The 16,154-nt window shown below is 35.7% G+C and overlaps 1 protein-coding gene and 1 non-coding gene across 6 annotated transcripts in view; one reads left to right on the top strand and one right to left on the bottom strand.

Moving 5' to 3' along the window:
- Nucleotides 1–16,154, bottom strand: part of Tp63 (tumor protein p63) — a 211,717-nt gene that overhangs the window by 176,501 nt on the left and 19,062 nt on the right. The gene's annotated exons all lie outside the window — the stretch shown is intronic.
- On the top strand, nt 15,949–16,055 carry LOC115065174. The gene has a single exon (XR_003844964.1). It is a non-coding gene; the product is annotated as a U6 spliceosomal RNA (small nuclear RNA).

Below are 16,154 nucleotides of genomic sequence, written 5' to 3'. Positions count from 1 at the left end.
CTGGTCTACAACAGTCAAATATCTTTAAAAAATTTATTCCTTTCAGATTCAAGCTTCTTTTATTTCTTTACATTTTTGAGGAACAAGGCTGGGGACTTCCTGTATTTTTAATCAACAGTGAGACATTTAGCCAATTAGGGCTGGAGAGATGGCTCCGTGGGTAAATGCTTGCTATGCAAGGATGAGGACCAGAGTTTGAATCCCTGGAATGTAAAAAGCTTGACATAATAGTATGCATCTCCAACCCCAGGGAGTTTATAGGGAGTTGAGAGGCGACAAGGTAAGGTGCCATGTGCAGATGCTCCTAGAGCACCTAGCCTGTTAGATACAGTGACAAACAACAGAGTCACTGCCACAGAATGAGGAGAAAGGTGAAAACCAATATCTGCAGTTTTCTCTGACATATCCTTATGCACACCCACACTCATATAAATGAACAAATGCACGCATGCACGCACACACACACACACACACACACACGCATATACACACACACTCGCTCATGCACACCTGAGATAAAATAATTCAATAGCATAAAAACAAAACTAAATAAAACAAAATCATAGCCTGGTTAAAAATATGGACAAAGCTCTTAAACAAATACTTCTCAGTAGAAACTTACAAGTGTTCCTTAACTAAAATCTCTTCATTCAGCTGATAGCTTAACAGGAAAAATGCATGCTAGTGAATTTTGGAAAAGATATATAGAAAAGAGAAGGCCTGCATATAGGGAAGATGTAAATTATGACAGCCATTCTGGACACCAATATGGAAGTTCATCAAGGAGTTTCACATTAAACTAGCATGGAATGGAGCAACCAAGGTGTAATTATATATACAAAGAAACTACAGCCAGCATCTGGGGGGACATCTGTGCTCCAATATTCACTACATCATTATCAATAGCTATAGAATCAAGATAAATATCTGTCCATCAATGGAGAATCAATGAGGAAGATGCTATGCATGTATTGTTATAAATATGTTACCTACCATTAAAAAGGACTTATAGCATGAAATAATGTGGAGAAAGGTAGAAAACAATATGCTAAGTCAGCATTGCATATCAGCCTACATATTAGATATTTACATTACAGTTCATAACCATAGCATATTTACAATTATGAAATAGCAAAGAAATAATTTTATCACTGGATAGCATTACAACCTGAGGAACTATATTAGAGGTTCACAGCATTAGGAAGGTTGAGCTCCACTGTGAAGTAAGGAAGATACAAAAGTTTAACAGTAGGAAATGGAGAGATGGGCAGAAATAGGGTAAAGTTTCAGTTAAGTGGGAGGAAGGTCTGAGGAGAAAAAGTATAGCAAGTTGAGAGTACTTAGAGTTCCCTGCTCCACACTGGGCAGTCTCTGAGGATGCTTCTTAAGTCTCATTGCGTATGTAAATGCAGCTCTGTGGAGTGATGGACACTGTCTTTTTACTGTAGTACTCACATAACAGTATATTTTCTTTAAGTGGGCTACACATGGGAAACATACATTTCATCAAGTAGCCTTCAAAAATGATTTTTTTTCTTATTGTTTTCAGTTACTTTTCACCTTTCTGTCACAAAATATCCGATAGCAGCAACTTAATCGATTTTATTACTCACAGAGTAGTAGGGAAGGCAAGCAAAATGATTTCACTGTGTTTGTGTGTGTGTGTGTGTGTGTGTGTGTGTGTGTGTGTGTGTGTGAGGGTGAACGCTAGCAGCTATTTCATCTCATTGTTCCATACACATTGAGGCAGGGATTGCACTGGAAGCAAGTGACAGGGCTGTAACCCTCAATGAGACTCAAATCATTAGAGTTCTTTTGGGTGAGTAAATTCATGGCCATAGAAAGCTTGGAGAAAATGAACTGTGGAAAGACATTCCATTTCTGTTCCTCAAAAGTGGCTAACAAGCAGTGAACGTGTTCTGCCTTAGAAGCCAACCTCTGTCTTTAGCCCTGTAAATAGGTAGCATTTGCGCTCAGCCAACAGTGGCTGTAACTGCGCTTTTATAGTGAAGTCTGACCAGCTGAGTCCCTTGGGACATAGACACAAGCCAGCCGTCTTCCATCGAAGCTTTTAAAATGCAAGCTAAATGACTGTGATCATGGCCATGAAAGAAGAAAAAGGTAAATTCAGTCATTAAATTGGGTGATATGATCTAGTCAGTGTGGTAAAAGCCTGGAATCTCAGCACTTTAGAGGCAAAGAAGCAGAAAGATCTCAGGTTCCAGAAGATTCCCTAACCTCCAAGTAAAAGAGGGAGACTAGTGAGGCCAGGGAGTTTGTCAGCTGTTAAAGGCCATCAAGGGTGACAACCTGGGTTTGATCTCCAGAAGTCAGTTGGTAAAGGAGAAAGTCAGTTCCTGCATGTTGCCCTCTGATCTTCAGAGTTTCAGACCCACCCCATCTACCAGTCCTGGTTCCCAGTGTGTGTGTGTGTGTGTGTGTGTGTGTGTGTGTGTGTGTGTGTGTGTGTCCTTGACACAAACCTCTACATATCTGTGCAAAGGGATTGGCTTATAGACAAATCTGCAGGAGGATTTTTTAAAATTAATGACTAATGTGGGAGTCTTTAGCTCACTGTGGGTCCTACCCATGTGCAAGCTATGAGGATCAAGCCATTAAGCAGTACTTTTCCATGGCATCTGCTTTATTTCCTGCCTTGTGTTCCTCCCTTGACTTCCCTTCAGGTTGACTGGGACTGGGGAATGTATGCTGAAATAAACTTTCCTCTACAACTTTCTTGATTAATCCTGATCAATAATTAATACAGGAGAGTCCAGCCTACTATGGGTGGTACTACTCCTAGACAGATGGTCCTTATTCTTATTAGAGAGAAAGCTGAGCAGGCCATGGGATCTAAGGCAGAACACTTTTGAGGAACGGAAATGGAATGTCTTTCCACAGTTCCTTTTCTCCAAGCTTTCTGTGGCCATGAAGAACAATCTAGTGAGCAGCTCTCCCCTATGGTCTCTGCCCCAGGTTGCTGCCTCAAGCTACCTGGTTTCCCCAGATAATGGATCTTAAGTTGTATTCTGAAATAAACCTTTCCTCTCCTACTAGATTCTGGTCCTAGTGTATATCACAGCAAGAGAAAGCAAGGACTAGCACACTACTTTTAGAATTAGGGCCACACTGGCTTACAAAAATGAGTTTGTAAGTATCTTGTATATTTTGAAATAATTCACATAAACTTGACATACAAGTTCTTGATTAACTTTTCAAATAGAAGTACTAACCTATCTGGGCCTGATGTTTTCTGGGTTGAAAGGTTTTGTTAACAAATCAATATACTTAATACATTTAGATAATTCAATTTTTTTCTCCATGTTATATTTGGTAAGCTATATTTTGTAAGTTAGGTTTTCATGAGTTTGCCCATTTTATGTAGATTATTCACTTGAGGCTTTTCTTGCTAGATGTTTAACCAATTTTCTTAATCCTACTGAAATATTCAACCACTGGTTGTTGTTTAATTTCTCTAACATCCATTTTCGTTGTTATTTACTTTTTCTTATTTTGCTTACTGAATCCTTAATTTGCTCTTAGCAGTATTTTAATTTCAGAATTTACAACATTATTAAAGCCTTCCTTTTTTTCTTGTACAGATATTTAACATGACCTTCTCTTCACTATTGTATGGGTTACATCCTCAAATGTCTGTCTTCTTTCATCTTCTGTTAGCTCAAAACACTTTTTCTTTTATGATTGCTTTCCTCATTCATAAGTTACTTTTAAAATTGTTGCTAAATTCCAAATATTTGGGGAGCTTTAAATCACATTATTCTGCTTTATAACCTATATCACTTTGTCAAAGAACATATTTTTTATGATTTCAATATTCACAAGTGTACTGAAGTTTTTATAGCCCGGAATGTAATCAATTATTTGTAAACACTGAATGAATATTTGACAATAATATCTATTTTTCATGCTAGCTATTTTAACTCAAGGCTGAAAAGATGCTCAGTAGTTAACAACATGTGTTGCTCTTCTAGGACCAGATTTTGGTTCCCAGCACACATATACAATGGGTCACCATAGCCTGAGTTTGTCCTAAACTGATTCTAGTCAAGTGTCTTTGTAAGAGCTGAACTTGCTGAACTCAAGAAAAAACTATTTGAAGCAAATAAGAAGCATATATTCCAGACTTGAGAACACAGAGACAAGATTTCACAGTTCTGGGAGACCATGATGTTTCAATGTAGGCAGAGTAGAAAAGTTTAATATACCCAATCATTCAGCTGAGACCCAAGAAAGACCTGGACCTTGTGATTGAGCAGTGACCAGCCTGTTTGTCTTGTTTTCTCTAAAGAGCCAAAAAGAAACTATTTTGGAATCTTCTTTCCATACATCCCTTCTGTATCTCCGTGCTCTTCCGTTGCAGTGCCAAAGCCTCTGTAGCCAATCCATAAATGAGCAGGCATGAGTATGCTCTAATAAAGCTTTAATTACCAAAACACCAGGTGTCTGTCTAGCTTTGACCCACAGGCCATAGATTGCTGATTCTGGTTCTAGAGTGAAGCCCAGGCTACACCTACTCATTAAAGCTTAAAGCTCTCCTTTGATAATCTCCACAGGAGTTGGTGCTCACCAGTTAAAGATAGTCAAGAACACTTTGCACCCTGCAGTAATGCTAATGTGTCCCAGTGAAGAGCAGCTCAGCTGATATACATCCCTAGAAAATGGTAATTCAGCTTTGTGTTTGAAAAAAAATCTACATTTTTCAAAATCAGTATCAAAATCTAGGATATTTAAATGACACCAATAAACATTTTTAGAAATAACTGGCCTTCTGCTTCCCATCTGAGACTGGAGCTGACCCTGTGTCACAGTTCTCCATACCCGCATACCACTGGGAAAGAGTGGGTCTGCCAGGAGTGCTGACATGCTTGTGAGCACAGGTAAGACCACCACTTCTGTTCAAATTCCTGGCCCAAGAAGGACCCACCCAGAGCCATCAGGACACGGGAACCAAGGAAAAGCTTGGGACTGGATCCTTCCCGTTTCCTTCTGCACCATGGAGCTAACCTTGGATCACAGCTCTCCATACCCCAAATTCCTTCAGGAGAGAACTCATTTCCCAGGAGTGCTGACACACAGGCTTGCAGGAAGGAAAAGCAAGACCAGCTAACACCAGAGATAAACAAATGGTAAGAGGCAGGGGCAAGAACATAAGGAACAGAAACCAAGTCTACTTGGCATCTTCAGATTCCAGTTCTCCCGCCATAGTGAGACCTAGATTCCCCAACACACCAGAAAAGCAAGACTCTGATTTAAAAATCACATCTCATGATAATGATAGAGGACTATAAAAAGGACATAAATAACTCCCTTAAAGAAATACAGGAGAACACAGGTGAACCCGTAGAAGCCCTTAAAGAGGTATCGCAAAAATCCCTTAAAGAATTACAGAAAAACACAACCAAGCAGGTGAAGGAATTGAACAAAACCATCCAGGATCTAAAAGTGGAATTAGAACAACAAAGAAATCACAAAGGGAGACAACACTTAAGATAGAAAATTTACTTATTTTTATTTATTTATTTATTTGTTTGTTTTTGTTTTTGTTTTTAAATTGTAAGAATGTTTTATTTGGTATCATTAGTCAACTACTGCAACATCTGTGCACTGAAATCTCATTATGGTTCCAAATTCCATTTCCCTCAAAACTAGTGATGCAGAGCATGTTTTCATGTCAATTGGCCACCCAAATCATCCAATTTCTTCAACTGCTGTCTTATATACTTGAGGTTGGTCATTTTTATTTGTTGATAGTCATAAACTCACTGTCAGTTGAGTTGCATGAATATTCTGCAGTTGAGTTCTGCATTTCATTATGTAAAGCGTCCATCTTTTTCTAGGCAACATATTGGCCTGGAATTTCCCTCTCCCACACCTTCTTTATAGAGCACATGTACTTTTCTTTTTTAATTATTATTTTATTAGATAATAGATATTTTCTTCATTTACATTTCAAATGCTATCCCGAATGTCCCCTATACCTTCACCCCTCCCTGCTCCCCTACCCACTCACTCCTACCTCTTGGCCCTGGTGTTCCCGTTTATGGGGCATATAAAGTTTGCAAGACCAAGGGTCCTCTCTTCCCAATGATGGCCAACTAGGCCATCTTCTGCTATATATGCAGCTAGAGACACGAGCTCTGGGGGTACTGAGCAGTTTATACTGTTGGTCCACCTATAGGGTTGCAGACCCCTTCAGCTACTTGGGTAATTAAAAAAAAAAAAGAAAATTTACAAAAGGGATCAGGAGTCATAAATGTAAGCATCACCAACAGAATTCAAGAGCTAGAAGAGAGAAGAATATCAGGTGCAGAAGATGCCATAGAAAACATTGACAATGAAAATGCAAAATGCAAAAAGTTTCTAACCCAAAACATCCAGGAAATCCAGGACACAATGAGAAGACCAAACCTAAGGATAACAGATATAGAAGAGAGTGAAGATTGCCAACTTAAAGGGCCAGTAAATATCTTCAACAAAATTATAGAAGAAAACTTCCCTAGCCTAAAGAAAGAGATGCCTATAAACATACAAGAGGCCTACAGAATTTCAAATAGATTGAACCAGAAAAGAACTTCTTCCCATTATGTAATAGTCAAAACACTGAATGTACACACTGAAACTAACGGAAGTTATGGACCAAAAGGATTTATCAGATATCTATAGAACATTTCATCCTAAAACAAAAGAATATACCTTCTTCTCAGTACCTCATGGTACCTTCTCAAAATTGATCATATAATTGGTCACAAAACAGGCCTCAACAGGTACAAGAAGACTGACGTAATCCCATGCACCCACCATGGACTATGGCTGGTTTTGAATACCAACTAAAACAACAGAAAACCCATGTATACATGGCAGCGGAACAATGCCCTACTCAGTGATAACTCGGTCAAGACAAAAATAAAGAAAGAAATTAAAGACTTTTTAGAATTTAATGAAAATGAAGGCACAACGTACCGAAACTTATGGGACACAATGAAAGCAATGCTAAGAGGAAAACTCACAGCTCTGAGTGCCTCCAAAATGCAACTGGAGAGAGCATCCACTAGCAGCTTAACAGCACACCTGAAAGCTCTAGGGAAAAAATGAAGCAAATCTACCCGAGAGTAGTAGATGGCAGGAAATAACCAAACTCAGGGCTGAAATCAACCAAGTAAAAACAAAAAGAACTATAAAAAGAATCAACCAAACCAGGAGCTGGTTCTTTGAGAAAATCAACAAGATAGATAGACCCTTATCCAGACTAACCAGGAGGCATAGAGATAGTATTCAAATTAACAAAATCAGAAATGAAAAGCAAGACAAAACATCAGAAATCAAGGAAATTAAAAACCAAAACAAAACCATGAGATCCTCTACAAAAGCCTATACTCAACAAAACTGGAAAATCTGGATGAAATGGGCAATTTTCTAGACAGTTACCAAGTACCAAAGTTAAATCAGGATCGGATTAACCATCTGAACAGTCCCATGATCCCTAAAGAAATAGCAGCCATTAAAGTCTCTGAACCACAAAAAAAGCCCAGAATCAGATGGTTTAGTGCAGAATTCTATCAGACCTTCAAAGAATGCCTAATTCCAATACCGTTCCAACTATTCCACTTAATAGAAATAGAAGGAACACTACCCAGTTCATTCTATGAAGCCACAGTTTCACTGCATATTCTCTCTTGAAGATGGAACTTGTTGCAATTTCATTTCACAGAGATTCTCTTCTACTTCTATCATGTTCAATATTCCAAATATACTTTAAAAACTGGTTGAGTGCATATTACTTTTAGCTTCAGAAGATATCATGTATATTGAAGAAGTATTTGACTACTATAAATTTTGATGACTTAAAAAAAGTCAATAATGTGTTGTACATTTTAAAATACATTGTATTAGTTTAATAAAAGAAGAAATAACTGCACAAGAGAAGAAAAATAAAGTTAAGAAAAACATATGTTGACATAAGCCTAAAGTTATACTTAGAAAACAAAAACTTAGAGAAGTTCTTAACAGTCTCAATATATGAAAGAATAATATCATTTTATGTGACAGATGAGACAACTAAGAAGATAAGTAAAAAGCATAAAATATATAACAAAATGCAATAGCTAAATATTATGTTTCATATTGTTACCAGATATAAAATACCCTTTCAGTAGAAATTTTAAAAAATATTTAACTTGAATGTCGGTAAATCTAGTTAGGGAGTACACAGTTTTAGTAAAGTAATGGTCATAGATTGTTGTGCAAGATCAAGACTTCACTAGCCCTGGGCTAATTGCTAGTACCAGGCGTGATTTCCCTCTCGTTGAGCAGGTCTTAAGTTCAATTATGGAATGGTTGGTTACTACCAAATTGTGCATGCCATTACTACACCCTTAGGTTTATTATGCCATACTGGTTATTGATATGGTTAATGGTTATCATAATTTAGAAGGATTCCCTCCCTTGGGAGTTTGCATGGTGCTTTCTGGTGTCGTGAAAGTTAGTAATCAGTAAGCTGGCATTCAGCTCAATTTTAGTTCAGAGGTGTCTAGTCCCTGTATCTGAAGTGGATGTTGTCTTCATGAAAAGGGACTTACCTTCTACATCTAGGGGCCAACCAATGGCAAAAGCAATAGGATGCAATGTTTGGGAAAGTTTTAGACAATTTTGATCAACAGTAAAATAGTCCTGAAATTATATATACTTATATATGTATGTGTGTATGTATGTATATATAACATACATACACACTTACATATGTATATGTACATGTATATATTTTATGCACATACATGTGATGCATAATATATTATATAAAATATGCATATATGTACACATATAAATATATTTGCATATTACATATTTTAAATATATGTAAATGCATGTAACAACTATTAATGAAAAAGATGCCATGAATTTGAAAGGCAGTAAGAAGGGGTATATAGGTTGGCCTGGATGGAGGAAATGGAAGAGAAAAGATGTAACTATATTATATTCCATATATATATATATATATATATATATATATATATATATATATATATATATATATATATATATATATATATATATATGAATGTTGTTCAATGATTAAGTAAACTAAATATAAAAAAATATAAAGTAAATAGCATGATATTGGCTGAGGTATTGGCCCACTTGCCAGATGAGATGCTTCTTAGTAGAACTGAATGCTGAATTGTGGAAAGGTAATGAAACCTAGGTGGCTCTCTTCCCAATGACATGAACATGGTGCCATCTTTGGTACCTTGTCTATATAAAGTATTTTCATGATTCTGCACCTTCAAAATCATGCACATTTGCAAAGATGGGGATTTAATATCTTTAAAGGACAATAGAGGGATATGTATTTGTGATCATATGCATGTCATCAAATATTGGACTCAATTATTTTAGAAGTTGTATTAAACCTTGGAGAAGCTGCATCTTAAAAATAAGGCAAGCCTATTAATGTTGTTCAGTGATTTTATGTGTGTGTGTGTGTGTGTGTAATACTTAAATTTAGGACAGAAGATGACTTTGAACACTTCAAATGTGGTGGGCTTTGCTAGAATGTACAACCTCATATTTGCAACAATAATCTCCCCTCCCCCCCGCCTAGTTCTCAGTTCTTCAAAAATGTCACCTGCAGTCATTGTTTTTGTCCTAATTGCTGTGAGCTTCCTATAACGAACTTCAGGGCTATGGAATTACAGTCAATGACTCCTTCTTTCCTATTCAACAGCATGGTGATTCTGTGTTAAAGAGTCATATGATAATAACATACTACATTATTATTTGCATTGCTTCTATAACATCTAGAATTTCTAAGGAATTATTGTGATAATGTTTAATTAAATGTGACTCATCTGTTTCTAACTGGATATATACTTACTGATGATATATTTTATAAATATGGTATTAACAACCTCCAAAATTAATGGACTCTGCACACATTTTTAAGGCTGAATTTTAATGTAACTTCCTCTGCTAAAGAGAATTCTATTTACTTTATGTTCTATATTAAGTATTCAACATGGTCATCAGTACCCATAATTATATGAACATACAGTCAGACTGTTCATACTCTTTAAACAGTTCCTTTCTGGTTCCATTTCACATAAAGGACTTAGGTTCAAAAACACTTTCATATACTGGAAGCTATAATTAATTCAAAGTTGTACTTAAGATTAAAAATAAAAGACCAGCTTTGAAAATAGAAGTGCTAATAAGACCTTATGTGAACTTTCCTAACTGTCCTGGCTGTAGAAATTATCTGACTTTTATCTATAAAAAGGGTAATTGGTATATTAGTCAGGTTACCTTCAGCTAGAAGAAATATACACCCCAATTAAATGTGGCTTTAAACTATGTCTTTCACATGACAACATGCTTGAAGTGTGATCCTAGAATTGGTTAATTCAATAGCATGCCCAAGTTCTTCTCAGCTTCCTTCTCTACCATCCTCAGCATGTTGACATTGGTCCTCAGAAAAACCCACCAGTTGCAAAAACCCACAAATTACAATGGCTGCAAGCATGACATTAGGCTCACTTTTAATTACTGAGACTGTAGTTCACTTGGTAGTTTCCACAAAGTATACAAAGCTGGGACCTGATTAGTACAAAACCAGCCCGCTAAGCATAAATAGAAGACAATAAAACCCAACAAAGGCAGACTTTTTGGGTCTCTCTTACAGATCAACATTTACTGTGGTCCCCTTTTCTAGCAGTATGTTGACACACATTCAACAACTTCATCCCTAGGGGGAAAGATCTCTGAATTGTATCTCTTGCAAACATCTAGCTTACGAATATCCCAACGATGGCCGATTTTAAATCAGGAAAACGTTATCATTGAATGCAGAGTATATAAGAGGTAAGTTTTGATTATAGATGCCTTTGTTTTATTAAGTCAAATATAAATTATTTTTATAATGATGACTATATTTCATAACTGATTTGCCAAATTCCTCAAACTGTAGTGCTAAGTTGCCAGACAGGCATATCCAAGAACCAGCTCACTGGTATATCTCCACCAGCTATCACATGTCTGGTCTAAAAAATGTTTATTCTTAAACTATTTATACATGTAAATGGTTAAAGTGTTTTTAGGCATTGGAAAAATAAATGTGACTATTGCATTCACTATAAAAGGACATGAAATATTGGTATATTTAATGTTTAAATAAAAACTAAATAACCAAGAATTGCCAAAATATTTCATCAAATAAAACTAAGGAAAAATGTTCTTCTTATTATATTTTATTAAAGCTTAAACATGAGTGAAGAAAATTTATATTGAAAAATGGCATTTTCAGTAAGATATAGAATCAGAACTTTTTATTATTGGTCAATGATTTTTATCTCAAACCTAATTTAGAGAGAGAGGGAGAGATAGAAAGGGGGAGAGATAGACAAAGAAAGATTGAGAAGAAATAAGAGGAAAAAGAATAATCAGAGTTGTGCATTTCATAAATCTAACTTTAAAACTGCCTATTAATAACATCATCCTTCAATAAATGTCAGGCTGCATGAATAACACTTCTGAGTGCTGGATCATAGTTGCTGTTCACATGCTCTCAACCCTATGTCTTTTAAGGCCAGATGTTATGGTGTGGTAGAGGAGGTAAAGAATATGGTCTTAGAAGTCAGTTAGGTCTAAGTAAGTTTGAAGTTCAAAGTTATACAGAGGGTTAGACTTGTGTCTTAACCTCTCATTTAATGAATCTTTGTTTTAGGTCATTAAACTGTTTTGAAGACAAACTGAGCTGTAAACAAGTAAGACATTTAAGAAATGATAGCTATTGTTTGCTTCTATAGCCAATGAGCCTAATTTTGTGTTTGAAAAATACAGGAATCTTATTATTGAAATAATTTATGGGTGAAAGAAAAAAATGAAGTAAAACACCCAGGCCTGGAACAGACACTTTGCTCATTCTACTGCAACTGAGCTCTGAGGACTTCAGAGGATAACATCAACATGAGAACTTCAGACTGTGGCCTCTAAAATGTGTTAGAATTGTATTTCTCTAAATCTACTCCTCTGGGATGTCCTGCATCACTTTCTCTGCTGATGAACCAGGATGCAGGTACCACGAACGGCTGTGGTTCACAGCAGCTCTGCAAACCTTCCAGATTCCATTTCCACTTTTAAAAAGGTTACTGTGAAACAGAGCTTGAATGAAGCATTCAAACAGTGATACTGATATTTTCAGATATTAGTCAGAGCCACTATCTTTGTCTTCAAAGATCAAATGCTTCAAAGAAGTACAGAAGTCAGTAGTTGCTGAGTCTAAGAAAAACTGATTTTTTTTTCTACTTGTTTCTTTGTATAAGAAAGAGAACAATAACCTGGGCTAAATTGGCTCTTTCTCTAAATGGCTTTCAAAGATTTTTACACTGTCCACTTGCACTCTGTTCCTATACGCTAAAAGTACTTAAAAGGGAAGCAGAAACATTATTTTCAGTCTCCCAATCCTGTGGGTACTTAACTCTGGCATTGTCTCTTGCTCCTAGGCAAGGGCTCAAATCACTACAGAAGAGACTAATGGATTATAGCTTTAAGACCTACAAAAATGGGTACATGATCCTCTTACCCAGGCATTCCAAATAAAATGCAAAAACTAAAGTCTGGCTTCTTCACACTGACTCTTAGATTAAAACCACTTCCAGCTCACAAAGCTGAACGTAGAATTCACTGAGGGTGTAAAAATGTAGAATAGAATAGTCTGGCTTGGGAGGGAGGAATTGAGACCAGAGATGTTATGTTGAAAGCCCAGAGAAGGGCATTTTGGTTTACAGGAAATAGCTACATTTCTAAGTCAACAGTGGATACAGGAAAGACTGTGGCACATCAGATCTTCCCATTTAGTCTATTGATCATTTGCTTAGCTTGTTTCATTGATACTAAGAGATTTTTGAAAAATACCTTTTGTGATATTTGAATACTCAAGAAGCTCAAGTTAATCAATGGTATATTTCTTCTATAAATAAGCAACTGAAAAGTAGTTTCTAGAATTCATGTAGAGATATTTTTTAAAATATACTAAAAGTTTTTATAGCTTCTATCTTTTATTGATTTTTTTTGACATGGTGAGAGATAATATTGTTAGCACTCTAATACCAAAGCCAGAGAACAAAATATTTATTTAAGCTAAAATTAAATTAAATTTATTGTACTATAACACATAGAAGAAAATACACTATTCTCTTACACAACCACTTCAGTTTAGTTATCTGTATTTGTCACTTTGCCACATGTCTGTTATTTTGAGTGTTTGGAATGATGACTATAAAGAAATATGATATTGATATTTTTCTTAGCTAAGTATTAATTTCCTGTATTTTAGGAATTAACTCTAAGTTTTATACTTAAAATATATTACTAGCAAATAGGACACAGTTTCCCAGTTTTAGCTAATAGGAACAAAATTGTCTCCCATATCACTGTTCCATATGAATTGCATTAACATACAGGAGAGGAGCTATTCGTTTGCTTCTTTAATCTCTTCCACCCTACTGGAAGAATCATGGAAATTTAAGAATTTCTCTCTCAAGAGCAAAGAATTACAGGAAAAGCTTGAGATGCTTCTCCCTAACAAAACATTCTGGTGCCAAAATGAGAAAGAATAAGAAATTAGGGATATCTAGTCCCATAAAAAATATAAAGATTTTAGAGCAACAACAACAAAAAGATTTTAGAGCAACAAACAAGAAACTAAACATGCTTGTCAAGACAAAAACCGTTAAAGAAATCAAACATGCAAAGAGTTTTTGCTTCCCTACAAGAGCTTATAAAGCATGGCTACCATTCAACCGCAAAAGGTCCAGTTTCATACAGGGGCAACAGAGACTCAGAAAGCTAGAGAACTGTGATGGAAAACAAGAGTGATGGACAGTGACATGTCTTCAAAGGAAAACTATATTGTTCTGATTCCATTAATCTAAATTAAGCAGGTTTTTCGGTTATAACTTAGTGAAGATTTTAGAAGAAAACTCATTGTGATGATATATATATATAAAATCATGGTAACTTGGAACCAACAATAAGACCAATAGTCTTTATAAGTAACACTTTGTGGATCTGACTATGATACCTAAGAGTCAGAATGACAACAGTTTATATCTAGAGTCAAGTCTGTCAAATATATTCATCCATCAAAAGGAAGGAAGAGCTAGTTGGGTTACTGGAAATGGTATTGATAACCAGTCAATGTAAAGCAATACTAAAATGAATGTAGATTCAGATTATAGGGTCTCTACTGCAGTACCAGTTTGTATATGTATGGTTATAGCCTGATTCAGAGTATCAGCTATAATTATATCAATAAAGAAAATCAAATTTCATAGCTGTCAACCATCTTTGCATTGTGCCATATTCAACCAGTAATGTTTGCAGTTAGATTTTGCCCCCTAAAAATGTCCCTATTAGCTACAAGAAACCTCCCTAGATAGGCATCATAATGCATAATGACCAGGTAGTTTGAGATATACAGTAAATAAAATAAAAGGAGTTAGAATTCCAGAGAGATATTTCCCACATCCTTAAGAACAAGTCATATAGAGTTTTCAAAGGTTTTCCAAGAATATACTATTAATCATTTTTCTGGTCAGCCTCTGGATCATAGTATGTAGCGTATGTACCATAGGAAGGTCTGCTGAGTTGGACTGTCTCCAGGTAAAGTTACTAATGTAGGACTTTTATTAATAACTTTGATAAACTGTTCCCCATCAAAATCAGAAATGTAAAATAGGTAGGGACTTCATGCAGATTTTCACAATTTCAGGAAAATCTGTTATTTCAGTGAAGCCTACAGATTTAAACCTTGACTTAATAAAGAAAAGAATGGATTGACAGGGCAGCCATTGTCAGTCTAACATCTTAAACTGAAGGACACAAACATTGATTTTCATGTCTGGGTCACAGTCCTCACCATTGTGCATGAGAATCTACCCACCGGAAGGCTGACAAAGAAATTGGAATCTATTTGTTGGATCCCTTTGAGTTCTTGAAGGTGAGAAATTATCAGACAAAGACTTCTATTTACAAGCTGCCTCTATTCAAAGGAATCTAGGAGATGATTCTGCCAGAAGTCACAGTAGTTATTTAGTCTGTCAGTTTCATTTCAAAATTATCATTGGTTGAAACTGAATAACATCATTTGGGCAGTGACAACCATGACACTCCCATGTGACTGGAGAAACCCATTTCAAACTCAAGCCTCCCCCAGTGTCCAACATTTCTACTATACTCTTCTTACTTATTTTGATCTGACAACCAAACTATAACAAAAATTAAGTACCAAGATATCATCTCTAATCTCAAAAGAAGATGCATTCACCTTTCCCACTTCTATGATAAACTTCATTTTATAAGATGTATTTTGTTGCTGTGAAGAAACAAATGTCAATAGATCAGGTCCCATCTTTCTTCATTTTTTACATTTGTTATTTTAATGGGATGTGAAACAATATGTCATGGGAAAAAGGGATGCTTGAGGGAACAATAGTAGAAAAATAAAAAGTCATTCCAATACAACTAAACAGTTAAGACCAGAAAAAATTTCCTCATATCACATCATGAATAAAAATACTAAATATACAGAACAAAAAGTATATTGGGAGTTACAGGAATAACATCATGCCATGTACAAAGGTAAGCCCACCAAAATAACAGTTGATATCCTAACAGAAATTTTAAAAGCTATCAGGACTTGGGAAGTCATATTTTATACTCTAAAAGATAGTAATTACCAATCTATACCACTATATACAGAAAAAACTGCCTGTCACAATTAAAGAAGCAACATCTATGCTAAAAAGAGCTTGGAGAAATTTGTCATTACTTAGACAGCTCAAAAGACAATCCTTAGAAAGGAAACTTTTAGGCATTGAAAACCACTCCAAGGATAATACATAAACTAATAAGTCATATTAGAAGAGCAGTTAAGTGCTCACTTCGGCAGCACATGTACTAAAATTGGAATGATACAGAGAAGATTAGCATGGCACCTGTGCAAGGTTGACATGCAAATTCATGAAGCGTCCCATATTTAAACAAAGAAGAAGAAGAAGAAGAAGAAGAAGAAGAAGAAGAAGAAGAAGAAGAAGAAGAAGAAGAAGAAGAAGAAGAAGAAGAAGAAGAGGAAGAGGAAG

This window comes from Mus pahari, chromosome 12 (genome assembly GCF_900095145.1).
Source record: "Mus pahari chromosome 12, PAHARI_EIJ_v1.1, whole genome shotgun sequence".
Taxonomy (NCBI): Eukaryota; Metazoa; Chordata; class Mammalia; order Rodentia; family Muridae; genus Mus; species Mus pahari.
The sequence above is the reverse complement of the archived record's forward strand: the minus strand, read 5'-3'. Positions and strand labels throughout refer to the sequence as shown.